Source organism: Aethalodelphis obliquidens, unplaced genomic scaffold (genome assembly GCF_003676395.1).
Source record: "Aethalodelphis obliquidens isolate GAN/ISIS:26980383/991018 unplaced genomic scaffold, ASM367639v1 scaffold11, whole genome shotgun sequence".
Lineage (NCBI taxonomy): Eukaryota > Metazoa > Chordata > Mammalia > Artiodactyla > Delphinidae > Aethalodelphis > Aethalodelphis obliquidens.
In genome coordinates, this window is record NW_020837955.1 from 44,378,221 (window position 1) to 44,395,924 (window position 17,704).

Sequence of the window (17,704 nt, forward strand, 5' to 3'; positions counted from 1 at the left end):
ATAAGAAGGTTTAGTTGATAAGCCGAATGAATTAAAATGTAAGTCTAACTAAAATGGTGTATTTTAAGTGTGATGTTACACTTCGAAAATGGTATTCTTTACTTTTAAAAAGTCTTGATGGAAATATTTTGTTCTCTGAATTAAACTGGAACTTTTTGCAATTTTACATCCCTACTTTAAGTACAATTTTGACTACATCTAAAAGTTTGGTATTTTGAGTTATCTATTTTGTAAGATCTCTTTGTGGTAATTACCACATTTTGTTTGTTTGTTTGTTTTGCGGTACACGGGCCTCTCACTGCTGTGGCCTCTACCGTTGCGGAGCACAAGCTCCGGACGTGCAGACTCAGCGGCCATGGCTCACGGGCCCAGCCGCTCTGCGGCATGTGGGATCCTCCCGGGACTGGGGGCACGAACCCGCATCCCCTGCATCTGCAGGCGGACTCTCAACCACTGCGCCACCAGGGAAGCCCCACATGTTTTTTTGATCGTGTGTATTCACAGCTCTCTGTCTTACTTCATACTTAATTCTCTATCAGGGTTAACACATTTATAACTTTCATTATTTTGTCAAGTAGTCGTGATACTACCTGTTTGAATTGTACTATTTCCATAAAAGTCCATGAGAAAGAAGAAAAAAAGTAATTGTTAACAGCTAGCAATGAGACTGTTGAGCAACGAGAATAAAGAAGCTGGTGGTGAAGCTTGTGCCCAGATTCAACCTTGGTGAAGAAGTGTTGATAAGAGATAATTAACGGGAGATGTAATTTAAGGGAGGTCACTGGACGTCGATACTTGGACTGTAGAACTAGAGGTATAGTAAATTTATTTGTGCAGATTTGTGGGTGGTGAGGTGTTTCGCTCTTTAAGGTTTTGTTCTGTTCCAAGCTCCGCTTTGCAGAGTTCTCTGGTAACCCTAAATTTTGTACCGTCTTTCTGCTTTCCGCTGCTGTGAGTGATCAGAAAGTGACTGAGGTGGGCCCCTCCTTGCCTGAGTATGGACATGAGGGGTACAGGGGCAAGTGTGGTCTCCCCTGACTTTGGAAGGTTGGGGAGTGCGTATAGTGGAGAGAGGCTTTTGATTTCCTTTTTGTTTTTAAAGCTAATAGAGTTTGGGGGGACACCTGAAGAAAGTATTGTAATGTGTAAAATTTGATGATGGCTTTTTTTTATAAATTATTTCTTTATTAGAGTGTGTATATATATGTATTTTTTATTATTATTATTTTTAGAAACAACAGGGTTTTGCTTGTGGGTCAGGTCAGCCCATCGTGCTACCGGGGATTTCCCATCTTCCTGCAAATAGGGATAGAGGTGGGCTCAAGAGGAAACTAGTAATTGTTCTGCTAGTGACAAGATGTGTGAGTGACAGTCCCTGGTGACTTGCCCCCTCTCCTTCCCCTATGACAAGCTGGCCAGGGTGGTAGGCATCGCCCCTGAAGGTGGAATAGGTGAGCTTTTATGCCTAGATGAACAAAGAGTCAAAATAGTAAAACCAGGGGGAGGCTTCCAGAAGGAAGTGAGAAAGTAGTTGTTAGCCTGTACCTCCCAATATTTATGCTCTAAACAATGACTACTCTTTGGAAGTTGTTAAATATTTATACAGATTTTTCACGCGTGATGTTTAGTCACCATCACCCAGCCCCTACTCCCTTTTCTTGGGCAACACTCACTGCATGAACATCTTTTGCAGGTGTTGTCACACGATATTACAGTCCTTCGCTGGTCTGTCTTCAGCAGTGTGAGCTCTACTTAAAGCTTGAGGGCTAGGTGCCCCTGCCTCGCCCCACAGCCTTGTAGAAGACCCAGCCTGGAGGTAAAGATGGTTAAGTCTTATTATGTTCCCGAGGTTGCTTCAAGTTACTTGTGCCCATTAATTCAGTCTTCACACAACCCTGCAAAGGAGGAACTCTTGTTCTTCCCAGTTTTAGATGTGGAAGCCAAGGCCCAGAGGACAGATGACTTGGTCCGCAGAGTGGCCAAGCCAGCGTTGGAAGCTGGGCCAGCTGGCCCAGGGCCCATGCATGCTGTGCTGCATCAGTGACCGTTTGTGGCCAGTACTGTTGAAGGCCCACTGCGGGGTGGGGCTCCCCAGCCGTGGGATTGCTCTGTCCTTCCAAAGCTCAGGAGAGGCCTCACTACCAAGAATTAGAGGAAACGACCTCTGAAAGCAAATGAAAATGAGCTGTCTTTAAAGTGAGTGCCTATCAAAATGGTGTAAGATTAGTAACAAGGCTTTCAGAACGGGCATCCTCAAAGTATTTTAAGAATAGATACTACAGAGACAGTAAGCAGGGGGAACACCTGAATGTCAAGTGAGTGATACGGTAGCCTTGCCTGCCGAGCTACTCTCACAGGACCTCAGCTGCCCTCTTGCAGGGAAGTTCCGGGTCTGCTGCTTTTGTACATTCATCGCTCTTCTGATTTTCTGGAGGAACAGGGGGAACGGGTTAGAGGAGGGAAGGGCTTGTCATGAACTACTGCCTGGATTGACATAGTTTTTTGCATAGCTTGAGAGCAGCTGGTTCTTTTCATCTCAGAGTGTGTAGGTTTAAGTGTCTAGACTTTCTATTTGATGATTTTATTTTAACCGGTTTCTTCATCCACGATCTAATCTATTGCTTGGAATTAGACATTAATCTTTTTCTAAAGACATAATGCTTAACAAAACTAAAGGTTCATCTGCTTAATTCAAGCTTGAGTCTGGGAAGTTGTGTAAATAAGGTAGGTTTCTGGGTAATCTGGTATGGCCAGCCTTTCTGAAAGGGTTTACATAGATGTTATGAAAGAAAGAAACATTTAAATTGGCAAAGGGTAACAAAAATTAAGAGCACTTGGGCGTCAGTAGCAGGAAGTTATTGTGTTTCATTGAATATAAGATACATGTGATTTCAAAGATGTGAAAATGAAAGAAAATGTGCTTCTTAGAATCAATGAAATACCATATTTGTGAATGCAAAACTTTTCAATCGGGCTTCCCTGGTGGCGCAGTGGTTGAGAGTCCGCCTGCCGATGCAGGGGACATGGGTTCGTGCCCCGGTCCAGGAAGATCCCACATGCTGCGGAGCGGCTGGGCCCGTGAGCCATGGCCGCTGAGCCTGCGCGTCCGGAGCCTGTGCTCCGCAACGGGAGAGGCCACAATAGTGAGAGGCCCGCGTACCGCAAAAAAAAAAAAAAAAAAAAAAAAAAAACTTCTCAGTCATAGTCATTATTTCTAGAGTACTGTGATAGTTTTTTCCTGTGGAGAGTCTGCCTTAAAGAAATCAGATGTGTATGGTTTTTTTAAGATTAATGCATTCAGTGTACCTACTGAGCACAGCTACATTGTGGTGTCTCTGAAATCAGGCTGTGCATTCAAGAAGCGGGACTGATCTTAGTTAGATAATCAGGTGCAGGTTTATGGTAGTATCAAATCATACTCCTTGATTTTTTTATTCCTTGATTTTAAAAATCTGTTGTTTTGATGAGAAGTTCTGGGTTCAGTTCATGTCTGCTGTTTATCAAGCTTGAAGGCCCTTTCTAAACCTCAACTTGCTTATCTAGAAATCACATCATAAGATTTTTGTTGAGATAAAAGTGCTGTGCTTTTGAACCTGTAAGGTGTTGTTGAAGTGTGAGGTACAGCTGTTCACTAATTTTCACGTATTTTAAGGTGTTTGGGTTTAGTTGGAGCTATATTTAAATGTGAAAGTAGCAGTCTCTTAGTTTTTCCCGACCTCCCGCAATCTCTCCACTCACCCCAGATCCCTTCCATAGGGCCTGACCTCTTGGTTTTTCCATCATTATTCAGTGATCTTCCCACGCCTTGACCTTGGCTCATATTTCTCTCCCAGCGTAGAATACAGCTTTCCCCGGCTATCCTATCTGGAAGCAGAGCATTCCTGCAAAACCTAAGCCGAAATGGTGTAAAGGGAGAAGCAATGATTACCTTAGCCATAGGTATCAATTACCTTATGACACAGGCACAGAAGGAGTCAAGGTAAAGCCCAGACGCTCAGACACAGTTCAAAGCTCTGACAGCTTGATGCTGAGATGCTCAGTGTAGCTCCTGGAGAAGGAGCTTGGTGGGGCCCCTCTCACTGCTCAGGGTGCACTACCTGTATAATCATTTCCTGCGAAACAAATGCTGAAGGCTTATTTTGCCCCTTTTTTTTTTTCCCAAAAGTGAACTCTTCAGATTTCTTTCAGTTAGCAAACTGTAGGTCTTTGGTAAAAGCGAAATGACGTACAGTGAGCTTTCAAAAAATGGGGGATTTCTCAGGAATTCTCTGTGGTAGTCCAGTGGTTAGGATGCCGGGCTTTCACTGCCCGGGGCCCGGGTTCGATCCCTGGTCGGGGAACTAAAATCCCACAAGCCATGCGGGGCGGCCAAAAAAAAAAAAGGTGGGGGATTTCTATATTCTTTTAGTTTCCTCTCCTCCTTTCACACCTAGTCATCCATCTAAATCCATCTCAGATTCCACTTTCTTTATGAAACACTGCTCAGCCACTCTTAACATCCTTTCCTGTCACTTAGCATGTCATGGTGTTTAGCATTGGCTGTATCCTGCTTGTTCTCTAGTTTTATCATATGGGTTAGGCTTGCTCTTCAACTTGATGTTAATCAAGATATTGAAAGATTTTGGTACAAATTCCACTTCATCCCTCTTACTAGCTTCGTGTTAATGTGACAGTTACTTACCTTCTGTTCCTCAGCTGTAAAACAGGGTGCTATTTCCTGTGACCATTACAGGTTCTTAGAAAGATTCCAGGTAATGCAGGAAAAGCTTTGACAAAGTGGCTCACAGTAACTGATAACTGTTAAAATGTTGGTATCTTTTTTTTTTAATTTTTCATACAGTTTTTAAAGGTTACTTTCCATTTACAGTTATTACAAAATATTGGCTCTATTCCCCATGTTGTACAGTACATCCTTGAGCCTATCTTATACCCAATAGTTTGTACCTCCCATTTCCCCACCCCTATATACCCCCCACCCCATAACCACAAGTTTGTTCTCTATATCTGTTAGTCTGCTTCTTTTTTGTCATATTCACTAGTTAGTTTGTTGTGTTTTTTAGATTGAACATATAAGTGATATCATACAGGGTTTGTCTTTGACTTCACTTAGCATAATGCCCTGCAGGTCCCTCCATGTTGTTGCAAATGGCATTATTTCATTCTCCTTTATGGCTGAGTAGTATTCCATTGTGTAGATGTGCCACATCTTCTCTATCCATTCATCTGTCGATGGACACTTAGGTTGTTTCCATATCTTGGCTATTGTAAATGGTGCTGCCATGGACATTGGGGTCATGTATCTTTTCAAATTAGTGTTTTTGTTTTTTATCAAATATATACCCAGGAGTGGAATTGCTGGATCATATGATAACTCCATTTTTAGTTTTTTGAGAAACTGCCACACTGTTTTCCACAGTGGCTGCACCAGTTTACATTCCCACCAAGAGTGGAGGAGGGTTCCCTTTTCTCCACATCCTTGACAACAGTTGTTGTTTGTGTTCTCTTTAATGATAAATGTTGATGTCTTAAGAGACCCTCTTGCCTAGGAGAGTAACTTACTCTGTGTTGCTCCAGGGAGCCACCTTAAGAAAATGAAGGGTGTTATGGGGGCTAGCTTTCAGCTTAGTTCATCTAAAAAGTTGGCAACAGCGTCCTGAAGGTCTGCTCGTGCTGAATGTTGCAGTGGAGAAACCCAGTTTCTGCCTCACGCAACCATGTGTTTAGACAGCGACTGGCAAGCAGTTGGGTCCTGGCACCATCGTGAGAGCAGGGTATGTGGAGGGAATGTGATACAGTGCCCAGTACACAAGACTTGGGTGGGGAGTGAAGGGAAGGAAATCAGGGTGTAGGAAGAGGGAGGAAGGAAAGGGAGAAGAATGTTCCAGATTGAGGGGGCTTGGAGTAGAGATTGCAGAGAGCGTGGCGCATTCTGGGAAACCAGAGTACTTGGTGTGTTTGTCTGGCAAAGAAGGGGAAGGCCCGAGACGAGGGGCTGGCAGGGACCAGAGTGATGAGTAAAAGCCTTGAATACGGTGCTGAGCACCTTGAATTGTGTTTCGAAGTAAATGTGATCATAAACGTCTAAGGTTCTCACTAGAGGAGTGACGTCAACTTTACGGAAGGTCACTCTGGCCTTTGGAAAATGGGTGGTGACGGGGTACAGAGTGGAGACAGGAATGCAGCTGCTCAGCCACTGCAACAACAAAGGCTGGCAATGTGAGCTTACACTAAATCAGAGGGTTTCGGATTCTCTTTAAAGGGCCCAGTAGTAAATATTTCAGACTTTGCAGGCCAGTCCTGTCTCACCTACTCAACTCAGCTGTGCCTTTGCAGCAGAAAAGCAGCCAGAGACCCCAGGAACATGAGGGTGTGACGGTGGCCAGTACCACTAGTTACAGATCAGCAAGGGCCAGATTTGGATTTCACATGGTAGTTTGCCTGCCCTGTGCTAAGCCGGTGGTTCTCAAAGCCTTTTGGTTCCAAAACCTCTTGGTTTTATACTCTTAATAATTTTTGAGGACCAGAGAGCTTTTTGTTCATGAGGGTTATGTCTATCAATATTTACTGTATTGGAAATTAGGACAACTGAAACTATTTATTATTTCACTTTAATAATAGATCTATTACGTGTTATCATAACATTTTTAATGAAAAACAAGTTTACCAAAACCAAAAAAGATTGAGTGCCATTGTTTTATACTTTGCAAGTGTTTTAAGTGTAGGGCTTAATAGTAGACAGGTGGATTCCCAGATCTGCTTCTACATTCAATCTGTTACAATTGTTTTATTGAAATATATGAAGAAAATTTGGCCTCATACTTACATGTAGTTAGAACAGGGAGGGGTGATTTAATAGCCTTTTCATGTAATTATAGGTATTCCACTTTAATACTACAACAGAACTGCACACACGGTGGTTTCTTCTCGTTACACTTTGGAACCTGAGACCATATCAATGACTTGTTTACCCCCGTTAGCACTGACGTCCAAAGTTCTGTCTTGTACCTTGACTGTACCCCTTGCTCGTGTGGTTAATTTGGTAGCATCACATCTTGGTCATTTTGAAACACATGTTGGTGCACTGAGTTGTTCAGAGCTTCTAAATGTTGATACATTTCACTGTACAAGGTCAAGAAAATCACCACTGATCTCATTAGAAGAGTCTTAAGGTGGGAAGCTGTCAAATTAATAGCAGAAACAAGTTTTCCAAAATTCTGATTTCTCTTGAAAGCTTGGATTTTATCATTGGCAGCAAATACCGTCAGTTGTTTTCTGTGTAGTGAGTGGCTCACGTTGTTTATTTTTAAGAAAATTTCTGCCAGATGTCAAAACCTAAACAACCATAGTTGGTCAGTTGTTCTTTCAGATAAAAGTGGCATTCCATGAAAATGGCTGGTTCAACCTGCAGCACTGACAACCGTGCACATGCTTTTCCTTGAGACAGTCACTGCACTCGGGGGTACAGCAAACCTGCTGTGTGCCTAGCGCCCACCTTACCACAAAGCATATTGAAAAGACTCATCCTGGGGGCTTCCCTGGTGGCGCAGTGGTTAAGAATCCGCCTGCCAGTGCAGGGGACACGGGTTCGAGCCCTGGTCTGGGAAGATCCCACATACCGCAGAGCAGTTAAGCCAGTGCGCCATAGCTACTGAGCCTGCGCTCTAGAGCCCACAAGCCACAACTACTAAAGCCTGCGTGCCTAGAGCCCTTGCTCTGCAACAAGAGAAGCCACAGCAGTGAGAAGCCCACACACCGCAAAGAAGACCCAACGCAGCCAAAAATAAATAAACTTAAAAAAAGAGAAAAGACTCATACTAATGGGTTGGTATTGAGTAAAATTAATTCGTTTGATGGTTCATCAAGGATATTCCTCAGTAAAACTGGCTTTTTTCCTTTCTTTTCTTCCTGCCCTTGCGTGGTGTGAACAGCAGGACTGCTGGTGCGGTTCCATGCTGCTGAGTGATGTGTGCTGGACACCAGCAGTTTCAGCCACATTGCTTTTGCTCTTTCATGCAGATGACAACACAGTGAAAATGGCAACGCGTATTATTGTGAAAATAGTTTTGACCTTGTGGTCCTTGAAGAGGTTCTTGGGTACCTGCAGGGGTCCACAGACCACACTTTGAGAACTACTGCTTTAAAGCTAGCTACTAGCAATAGGAATAACAGAACAGGGCAGATTTTAAGATTAACTGTCCCCTCTCATCTTTACGGGATTTTGCTGTTTTTGTCTCAGAATCAAAAGCAGAGCATTCATTATTTAAAGTAACTCAAGTGATGCAGATGTAAAAAGATAAAAGCAAAAGTTCTTCTTCATTCCTCCCCAGAGGTAATGACCCTTAACAATGTGTGTATGTTTTTTAGACCATTTCCTATTCATCTATCGATGTACTTTTGTTTTAAAATTTAGTTTGCGTGTAAGCAGCACTTTTTAAATCCCTTACAAAGTGTGAATCCTATTATAAATGTTGTTTGCTTGCTTGTTTGCATCAGCAGTGTGTAATTTGAGATCGTACAGTGACCCGGGCTTTCTGCTGAGCTGTGCACACACTTGAGCCTGTTTGACCCTGAACGTAGCCCCTGGAGATGTCAGTGCTACTGTTGCTTGTGTTTACAAATGAGCACATTGACTCTCAGAAGATGTAGTCACTTGCCCAAGGACACAGAGCTAGTGGGTGCTGAGGTCAGGATTTCAGCCCAGGTGTTCTGGATCCAGAGCCCATACGTCGGTATTTTTAACGATGCTGCCTTCTTGCATAGCTCGATTTGATCCTTTTTGATGGCTACAGAGTATATAGTTGTACAGACTACTCATTTATTTAACAAGTCCTCTGTTGGTGGGTTCCAAGTTTTGCTATTACTAAAGATGCTGCAGTAAAGAGACTTGTCCATCCATCTGCCTGGGGCAGGAGTTGCTGTGGCTAGAGTCCTAGAAACAGACACACTCAAAGGCCTCCAACATTTACCTTTTTTGGCTGCCAAATTGTCCTCCAAAAGACGGTGCTGACTTACACCTTCCCCAAACTTTTCCTTCTCCACTCATGCTGGGAATATCAAACTTTTTAATTTTAGCTATTTTAATGTCAATTTTAATGTTGTAGTTTGCATTTCCTTACAGTTAGGCAATTGAGATTTTTTTTGTCAACTATTTCTATTTCTTCCGTGAATTGTCAGATTGTATCTCTTGTCCATTTTTCTACTGAGGCTTTTAGAAATGAATTTTAAAAGCTTTTTAATACATTATAAGTACTAATCTCTGAATATTTTTTATTAACCTTGAGTTTTAATTTTTCAGTTATGTCCCCTGTATGTGTGTCTTCTGTAGGCGGGTTTTTTTGTTGCTGTTGCCGCTGTCGGGAACTAAGAAAAGGCTGAGATCTTTGTTGGGTCAGTAGTGGTGTGGAAGAGGAGCGGTGCGGGACAACAGGAGTGATTCATAGGCTGGACTAAATATTGAGAGCCGGAGCTCAGAGAGTGACCGTGAACACAGAAGAGCTTGGAAAGTTCACAGAGAGCTTGGTAAGGCTGTTAGACTTACACAGACTGGGGAGCAGACTTTAGCCCGTTTATCTAGATCTCCAGAGATAAGAAAGTCACAACTAAAACGCGGTGTATGAATTCTATATCTTGTGCTAGACGTAGCACAGTGCTGGCACATAGGAAGTATTTTAGTAAATTGTGAATTCTTAGTGAGTCAGGATACCTGCCCCAAAGGTACTAAGTTCCCTGATAATGATGTGGAAAATTTGGGTGTAAAAAAGGAACAAACGATGAGTCCTCATTTTTAACCATATCTGTAAACGTGTCATTCATTTTTAAAAAGGGGTAAGAGAGTTCATATAAATCATCAAAGAAAGGGCATTAATGGGCAAAGACTTCTTTTTTAATTTATTTTATTTTTGGCTGCGTTGGGTCTTTGTTGCTGCACGGGGGCTGCTCTTCATTGCAGTGCGGGGGCTTCTCATTGCGGTGGCTTCTCCTGTTGCGGAGCACGAGCTCCAGGCACGTGGGCTTCAGTAGTTGTGGCTCGTGGGCTCAGTAGTTGTGGCGCACACTTAGTTGCTCACGGCATGTGGGATCTTCCCGGGCCAGGGCTCGAACCTGTGTCCCCTGCATTGGCAGGTGGATTCTTAACCACTGCACCACCAGGGAAGCCCACAAAGATGTTTTAATTAAAGCAGTGGTGAGGTTTTATTTTTGCTTTACATTTCTGGAAGAAGTATCTCTACACTCATTTTTCTGGAGGGCAATTTCACATGTATCTATAAAACCTTAAGCAAGGGTTGGGAGCCTATGATTCATTCCACTTACAGGAATATGCCAGCTTTTTTTTTTTTTTTTTAAATTTATTTTTTTGGCTGCATTGGGTCTTCGTTGCTGTGCACAGGCTTTCTCTAGTTGTGGCAAACAGGGGCTGCTCTTCGTTGCAGAGCACGGACTGTAGGCGCGCCAGCTTCAGTAGTTGTGGCACGCAGGCTCAGTAGTTATGGCTCGTGGGCTCTAGAGCGCAGGCTCAGTAGTCATGGCACATGGGCTTAGTTGCTCGGTGGCATGTGGGATCTTCCCGGGCCAGGGCTTGAACCCATGTCCCCTGCATTGGCAGGCGGATTCTTAACCACTGTGCCACTAGGGGAAGTCCTGTGCCAGCATTTCATGAGGTGTATTTACAGAGTTGTGCATTGCAGCAATAAAATATCAGGGAAAAAATGCCCAGAAGTAGTGAAGTGATTAAATGCATTGTGGTGCACCCATATTGTGGTTTAAAGGGGTCTGTGCCTGCCGGAGAGAGGTTTGTGACGTATTAGGTGAAAAAAAGCAATTCACAGAACAGTGATCGCGTGTAAATCTGACTGGGGTTGTAAATGTCTGGAAGATGCAGGATGGCTAACATCTTTGGGGACCCGGGGGTAGTGAGGGGTCAGATTTGCATCAGAGGGACTTTGGCTTTTATTCTACATGCTTCTGTATTATTTAATGTTCCACACCAATGCAGCATTGTTTTTGTGATGATAAAAAGAAAAAGACCAGTTAAGAAAAGGGAAAGACTAGCTTTATAACAGTGGAGGAAGGGTTCCCTTCCTGCTACTTATGAACACCTGCTGTTTAGGCTGCCACTTGAAAACACCCTAAACATTTTTTGTAAGGTTTTTTGTTTCTTAGGGGTTTTTTGGAGTATAGTTGATTTACAATATTGTGTTACTTCAGGTGTACAGCAAAGTGAGTCAGTTATATGTATATTTTTTCCAGATTATTTTCTATTATAGATTATTACTATACTATAAGATACAAGACACTGACTCTAGTTCCCTGTGCTGTACAGTAAATCCTTTTGCTTATCTGTTTTATGTAGTTTGTCTCAACCCCATTTTTGTGAGTTTTAATTGTTCTGCTCCAGGTATCTGTGATGACAAAATAGATATCCATAAGAATATATATTACTGAAGCTCTAGTATTTGTAACTAGATGTAAAGCAAAGCAAAGTGACAGCCCAGCTGATGATGATTGTTGAAAGGGGGGCCTTCAGTGCCTGGTACATCAGTGCGTTTGCAAATGGACCTAACTATCCATCTCATGGGGGCTGCTTGTGGCTTGGTTTCGGCCATTTGCAGTGTCCTGTGTATCTACATGTTTTAAAGAAATGTCATAATTTCTTTTTTTTTTTTTTTGGATATACCTTACATATAGGACAAATATTTTTTTTATTTTATTATTTACGTTTTGGCCGCACTGTGCAGCATGTGGGATCTTAGTTCCCCTACTGGGGATAGAACCCGTGCCCCCTGTGGTGGAAGCGCAGAGTCTTAACCACTGGACTGCTAGGGAAGTCCCTAGGAGAAATATTTTAAATCTTGAGACAACCATTTGCCACCTCACTTTTTTTTTTTTTCCTTAACAATATCTGTTTTCTTCTCTGTAGCTTTTTTTTTTCTTTTTTCTTTTTTTGGTCCTCTGGGTCTTAGTTGCGGCTCATGGGCTCCTTAGTTGCAGCTTGCCAGCTCCTTAGTTGCGGCAGGCAGGCTCCTTAGTTGTGGCATGTGAACTTTTAGTTGCAGCGTGCATGTGGGATATAGTTCCCTGACCAGGGATTGAACCCTGGCCCCCTGCATTGGGAGCGCAGAGTCTTAACCACTGTGCCACCAGGGAAGTCCCTGCCACCTCACATTTTGATAAACTTTATAGTTTTCCTTTAAAATAAGTAGTAATATACATATTATTAACATAATATCAATAATATCTAATTATTATACAGTTACATATAAATGTAAGGTATATTTATTTATTAAAATATATATAATATTATATGCTAATTGTAAACACCCATGTTCTCAACATTTGGTCATATTTGTTTCAGATTTAAGATGTAAAAGTTACAGTTGAAGTTCTGTCTCTCTTTTTTTAACTCCCCAGTTCCATTTCCTGTACTTTTCTCTCCTTCCTTCACCAGTGGCAACTTCTACCATAAAGTTGGCCTATAAATTCCCTGCTTCTGAATTTTTATCGAAATAGATGTACTGCTGCTGCTTTTTCTCCAGTTGTCTTGCTTTTGTTAGACCTTAAGGATCTAATTAAATGTTAGAGGTCAACATTTGTTAGATTTTGACTTTGGTTATGATAACAAAAAGCACGTATCTGTCAGTTGTTGAAGTCATCTGAAATATCAGAGATAGTTCTTGAAGTAGTATTAGCCACAGTGATCATTAATTTTTTTCTGCCATCAAGCCCTGGTTATGTTCAGGTATGTAGTAGTGATATCAATCTGAAAATGAGAGAATGCAAAAAGTCTTTATTTTAACCATTCTCAGTTTACTTAATGTCCATTAAAGCACAGTAGAATTCAGCAGGAAAAGGAGAAATTGATTGGAATTATCCACTTAGGACTTTCTGTGTGCCTTTTAAAGTACTGTTCAGGGTAAAATTCATACATAATATAATTGTATGAATTGTTGCTTTAGAAATCCATTGAAATCCATTGGAAGTTTACCTTTGGGGGAATTCCCTAGTGGTCTAGTGGTTAGGACTCTGCACTCTCACTGCTGAGGGCCCAGGGAAGGGCCCAGGTTCAATCCCTGGTTGGGAAACTAAAATCCCACAAGCTGTGTGTGGCACGGCCAAAAAAAAAATTTAAGTTTGGGGTTGCTGGCTGTGCAGGCCTGGTGGTGGCCGGCAGAGGGCAGGCTGGGTTTAGGGAGAACAGGTGCCCTCACCTTTCAGACTTGGCTCCTGAGGTTGCATCTCCTTGTTTCATTTGACCTACAGAGAAAAAAATAACACTCAGGGTAACGTGGATTTGGCTTTTTTTTTTTTTAAGGTTTGTGAATTTTTTTAATTGCGATAAACTATACGTAGCTTAATATTGATCATTTTAATTATTCCCATGTGTACAACTCAGTGGCATTAATTACATTCACAATATTGTGTGACCACCACTACCTCTACCCAAAACTTCTTCATCATCTCCAACGAAAACTCCATACCTGTTACATAACAACTCCCTCTTCTCTTCTCCCTGCAGCCCCTGGTAATCTCTATTCTGGTTTCTGTCTCTGTGTATTTTCCTATTCCAGGAACTGCATATAAAACTGGAATTATACAATATTTGTCCATCTGTATCTGGTTTATTTCACTACAAATAATGTTTTGAAGATCTACCCAAGTTGTAGAATGTATCAGAATTTTTTAAAGATTTTATTGTTCTGGAGCTATTTTAGGTTCACAGCAAAATTAAGAGGAAGGTACAACAATTGCCCATATTACCACCCTCCCCCTTCAACCTCCCCCACGGTCAGCACCCCCTGCCGTAACAGCATGTTACACATGTTGCAGTCAAAGAGCCAAGATTGGCACATCATCATCACCCATAGTCCGTAGTTGACCTCAGGGTTCACTCTTGACGGTGTGCATTCTGTGGGTTTGCACAAATGTGTGGTGACACGTCTCCATCAGTATAGTCTCATAGAGTCGCTTCCCTGCCCTCAAACTCCTCTTTGCTCAGCCTGTTCACCCCTCCCTTCCTCCGCCGGCCCCCCACCCCACGCCAGCAACCACTGATTGTTTTTTTTACTGTCTCCATAGTTCTGCCTTTCCCAGAATGTCGTAGAGTTTGAATCATACCGTAGGCAGCCTTTTCAGATTGGCTTCTTTCACTTTGTAATAAGCATTTAAAGTTCTTCCCTGTCTTTCATGGCTTGGTGGCTCGTTTCTTTGTACGCTGAATAATATTCAATTGTCTGGATGGACCACAGTTTATTAACCTGTTCACCTACGGAAGGACATCTTGGTTGTTCAGGTTTTGGCAGTTACAAATAAAGCTGCTACAAACATTTGTGTGCAGGTTTCTGTGTGGATGTACATTTTCCACTCCTTTGGGTAAATACCAAGGAACAAAGTTGCTGGGTGGACCATATGGTAAGAGGACGTTTATTTTTGTTAGAAGCCGTCAAGCTGTCTCCTGAAGTGGCTGCACTGCTCTGCTCTGCGTTCCCACCAGCGATGTAAGGGAGTTCCTGCCGCTCCGCACCCTCTCTAGCACTTGGTGTTGTCAGTGGTTTTGGATTTTGACCATTCTAATAGGTGTGTAGCGGTATTGTGTGTTGCTTTACATTTTCCTGATGACATATGCTGTGGAGCATCTTTTCATATGCTTGTTTGCCATGTGTATATCTTATTTGGTGAGGTGTCTGTTAAAGTCTTTTGCCCATTTTGTAATTGGGTTGTTTTCTTATTGTTGAGTTTTAAGAGTTCTTTTGTATATTTGGATACCAGTTCTTTATCAGATGTGTCTTTTGCAAATGTTTTCTCCCAGTCTGTAGCTTGTCTTCTCATTCTCTTGAATGTATCAGAATTTCATTCCATTTTATGGCAGAATTAGATATGGATTTTTTGAAATAGAAATAATACGTTTCTAAGCTCATTTTTATTTTGTTTTTGGTCATTGAATGTACTTTTAAAATTTTTACCCTTAAACAATAAATGTATTCCTGAAAAGGTATTTGGAAATTGGATTATTTATATGCATGGAGTGAAATTACTGGTCAAAAATAGCTTGTTATAAGTTTTTTCTATAGTAAAAAATCACAAAGTTGGGGTGGATAATTGCTTAAAGTTTGGTAAACTCTGACTTGTTTTATCATTCACCTGGTAAAGTTCTCACTTACTTGATAATCTTGCCTATTTTAGGGTTTCTCTAACTTAGATATCTGTGAGTTCTTTCATGTGTGTTTAAATATACTTAACTTTGTACTTAGTTATAAGGAAGAATCTCAAGGCTGTGTGTGTTACTAACAGATGCTAACAAAAGTTGGCATTTAAGGAGAAACATTAGCAGCCTTGTTTTTCTAATGTGATGGACTAGGTTCAAATTTAGACACAGGTTATTCTTCTTTTGGTACCAGTTCCTCAAGGTAATGACCTTTTTACTGTAGATGACAAAAATACTAGTCACTGTCTTCTTGCTAGTTTGACTGAGTCTGAAATCCAGTGAGGGGCTGTGTGTTGTTACATGTCTAGGTATGCAGCAGGGGAGAGGGGCTGAAAGAAGAAACTTTGCTGAGAATAGTTAGTGACCCGAGGCAATAAATGAACTTTGACCTCCTCATTCTTGCTTCTTGTGCATCCATCCATGGTGTGGAAGGTACCCTGAGCAAAGCACTGCTCTTCAACAGACACGGTCCTAGGATGGAAGCAGTTAACTAGTTAATTGCCATTGTGATGAGGGCTCCAGAAGGAGTCAAAGGGGTTCCCTGGGCAGTGGCCCTTTGAGCTCTAAAGTGAAGGATGGATGGGCATGGACTGGGTTGAGGGATGGGAGGCGTGGTCCAGGCAAAGCAGAACGTGGAAGAGGGCTTGAAACAGGAAGAATTATGATCAGTTCAGGAAACTGAAAGAGGCCTGGGTGATCAGACCATAGAAAGGAAAGGGGAGAAGAGAATGAGGATTCTGATCTTTCTCCTAAGGGCAGTGGGGATTCACGTGATGTGTCTTAGTGGGAAAATGGCGATCGCATTTGTGTTTAAAAATAAAAATTGCTCCAGATGCAGTGTGCAGAGGTGGGCTGGAATCATTTTAGGGCAAGATGCTGCTTTTTAATTTTCAGAAGAGCCTAGCAAGTACGTTGATGATTGTGTTACAGAGACAGTGCCCTGTCCTTCATAGTGAGAGAGGGCTTTGGCGTGCTTTGGGTCAGGCTTCTGCCGTGGACCACACAGTTCTAATTCACCGAAAGAATTACTAGTATGAAATTAAGCATAAAATCTCCTGGCTGTAATTCAAGTGTGGGAGAAAGGTTAAAATGGACAGTCAGATAGCCTTTTGGGTTAAAACTTTCTAATTTTTAACATGTGGTGGGGGGAATAGAATGGAATATTCTGTATGAATTGGATTTTCCTTGAAAAGAGTGATTAATTTTCCAGTGGGCTTTAATTTTAATAACAGGTTAAATGTGGTTTCCTAAGTTTTGAAGTCTGCTGAACTTCATTAGGTAAGACATCTAGTTAGGGAATGATGTAAACACGAATTTTCCTGATAAACAACAATAAAAGATTCACCATATCCTTCTGCTGCCTTTGTCTCCTTATGCACATGCTTTGCAAGAAGTAACCCAAAACAAAGAACAAAAGCAAGGGATCTTTAGGTTTAAATGGAAGGGGGATTAAAAATAGTGTTTTGTTGAAAAATTCATAGCAGGGTTTTGTTTAGAAAACATTGAAATAATGTAGTCTACTTTTAGAATATAACCGAGAAAGGTTACAAGTCGTGAAGACCCTTTTAATGACTTGATCCAATCATTTTATGGTGTACTTTCAAATAACAGCTTTACTGAGATATAATTCACATAGCATGAAACTCATCCTTTTAAAGTGTACAGTTCAGTGTTTTTAGTGTGTTCGCAGAGTTGTGCAGCCATCACCACTAGCTAATTTTAGAACATTTTCATCACTCCCAAAAGAAACTCACGAGCAGTCCCTTCTCAATCTTTCCTCCCCCACCTCCTGGCAACCACTAACCTACTTTCTGTTTCTATGGATTTGCCTGTTCTGCACATTTCATTTAAATGAAGTCATATAATATGTGGCTGCATGCCACTCTGACAGGTGCCAGGGAGCATGAGATAAATGGCCACACCCTCAGTTCACGTCTTACACGTTCATGCATGGGGAAAGTTGACTGGTTTGGTGATGCTGGCAGAGGAGCTGGGTGGGTTGAAACAGGTGCACTTGCCAAGTGGTGGGAGCAGACAGTCCTTAGAGGGGGCTCAGGAGAGAGTGGAAGGCAGTGAGTGCAGTGAGCCAGCCGGCTCTGCTTTCGGAGGACCAAGGTGCGGCAGAGGCCAGAAGAGGGGTGGGGCCACTTTTTTCCTTAAGATGAGAGATTGCAGCGCCCCTGTTTGAAAATGGGAGCAGTCTATTAGAGGGGAGAAGAGGGATGATTGACAGAGGAGCATAGTCCTCGAGGAGGCCAAGTAGCATAGGGCCTCCTGCTTTGGTTGGTCCCAGCTAGAAGCAGCGGCTCCTTCCGCTGCCACAGGGAAGGGGGGGGTCAGTCCCCGCAGGTGCTGTATTTGTTCGTGGGTGTGTGTAGACGATCTCTTCTGGGCATTTCTGTTTTTCAGAGAAATAACACAGAATTATTAACAGAAAGTGAGGTGTGGGTGGCTGAGGTGTTAGACCTTCGCGGTCTCCTAGGAGTTTCGACTCGCCCAGGAAAC

At 42.2% G+C, this 17,704-nt stretch overlaps 1 protein-coding gene and 1 long non-coding RNA gene across 6 annotated transcripts in view; both read left to right on the forward strand.

Annotated features, from left to right (window-relative positions):
• PPP2R2D (protein phosphatase 2 regulatory subunit Bdelta) overlaps positions 1-17,704 on the forward strand; it is a 45,737-nt gene that overhangs the window by 1,792 nt on the left and 26,241 nt on the right. The window lies entirely within an intron of this gene.
• Positions 386-14,622, forward strand: LOC113623551 (uncharacterized). Its single transcript, XR_003433986.1, has 4 exons — positions 386-814; positions 1,694-1,816; positions 9,326-9,519; positions 14,432-14,622. It is a non-coding gene; the product is annotated as an uncharacterized LOC113623551 (long non-coding RNA).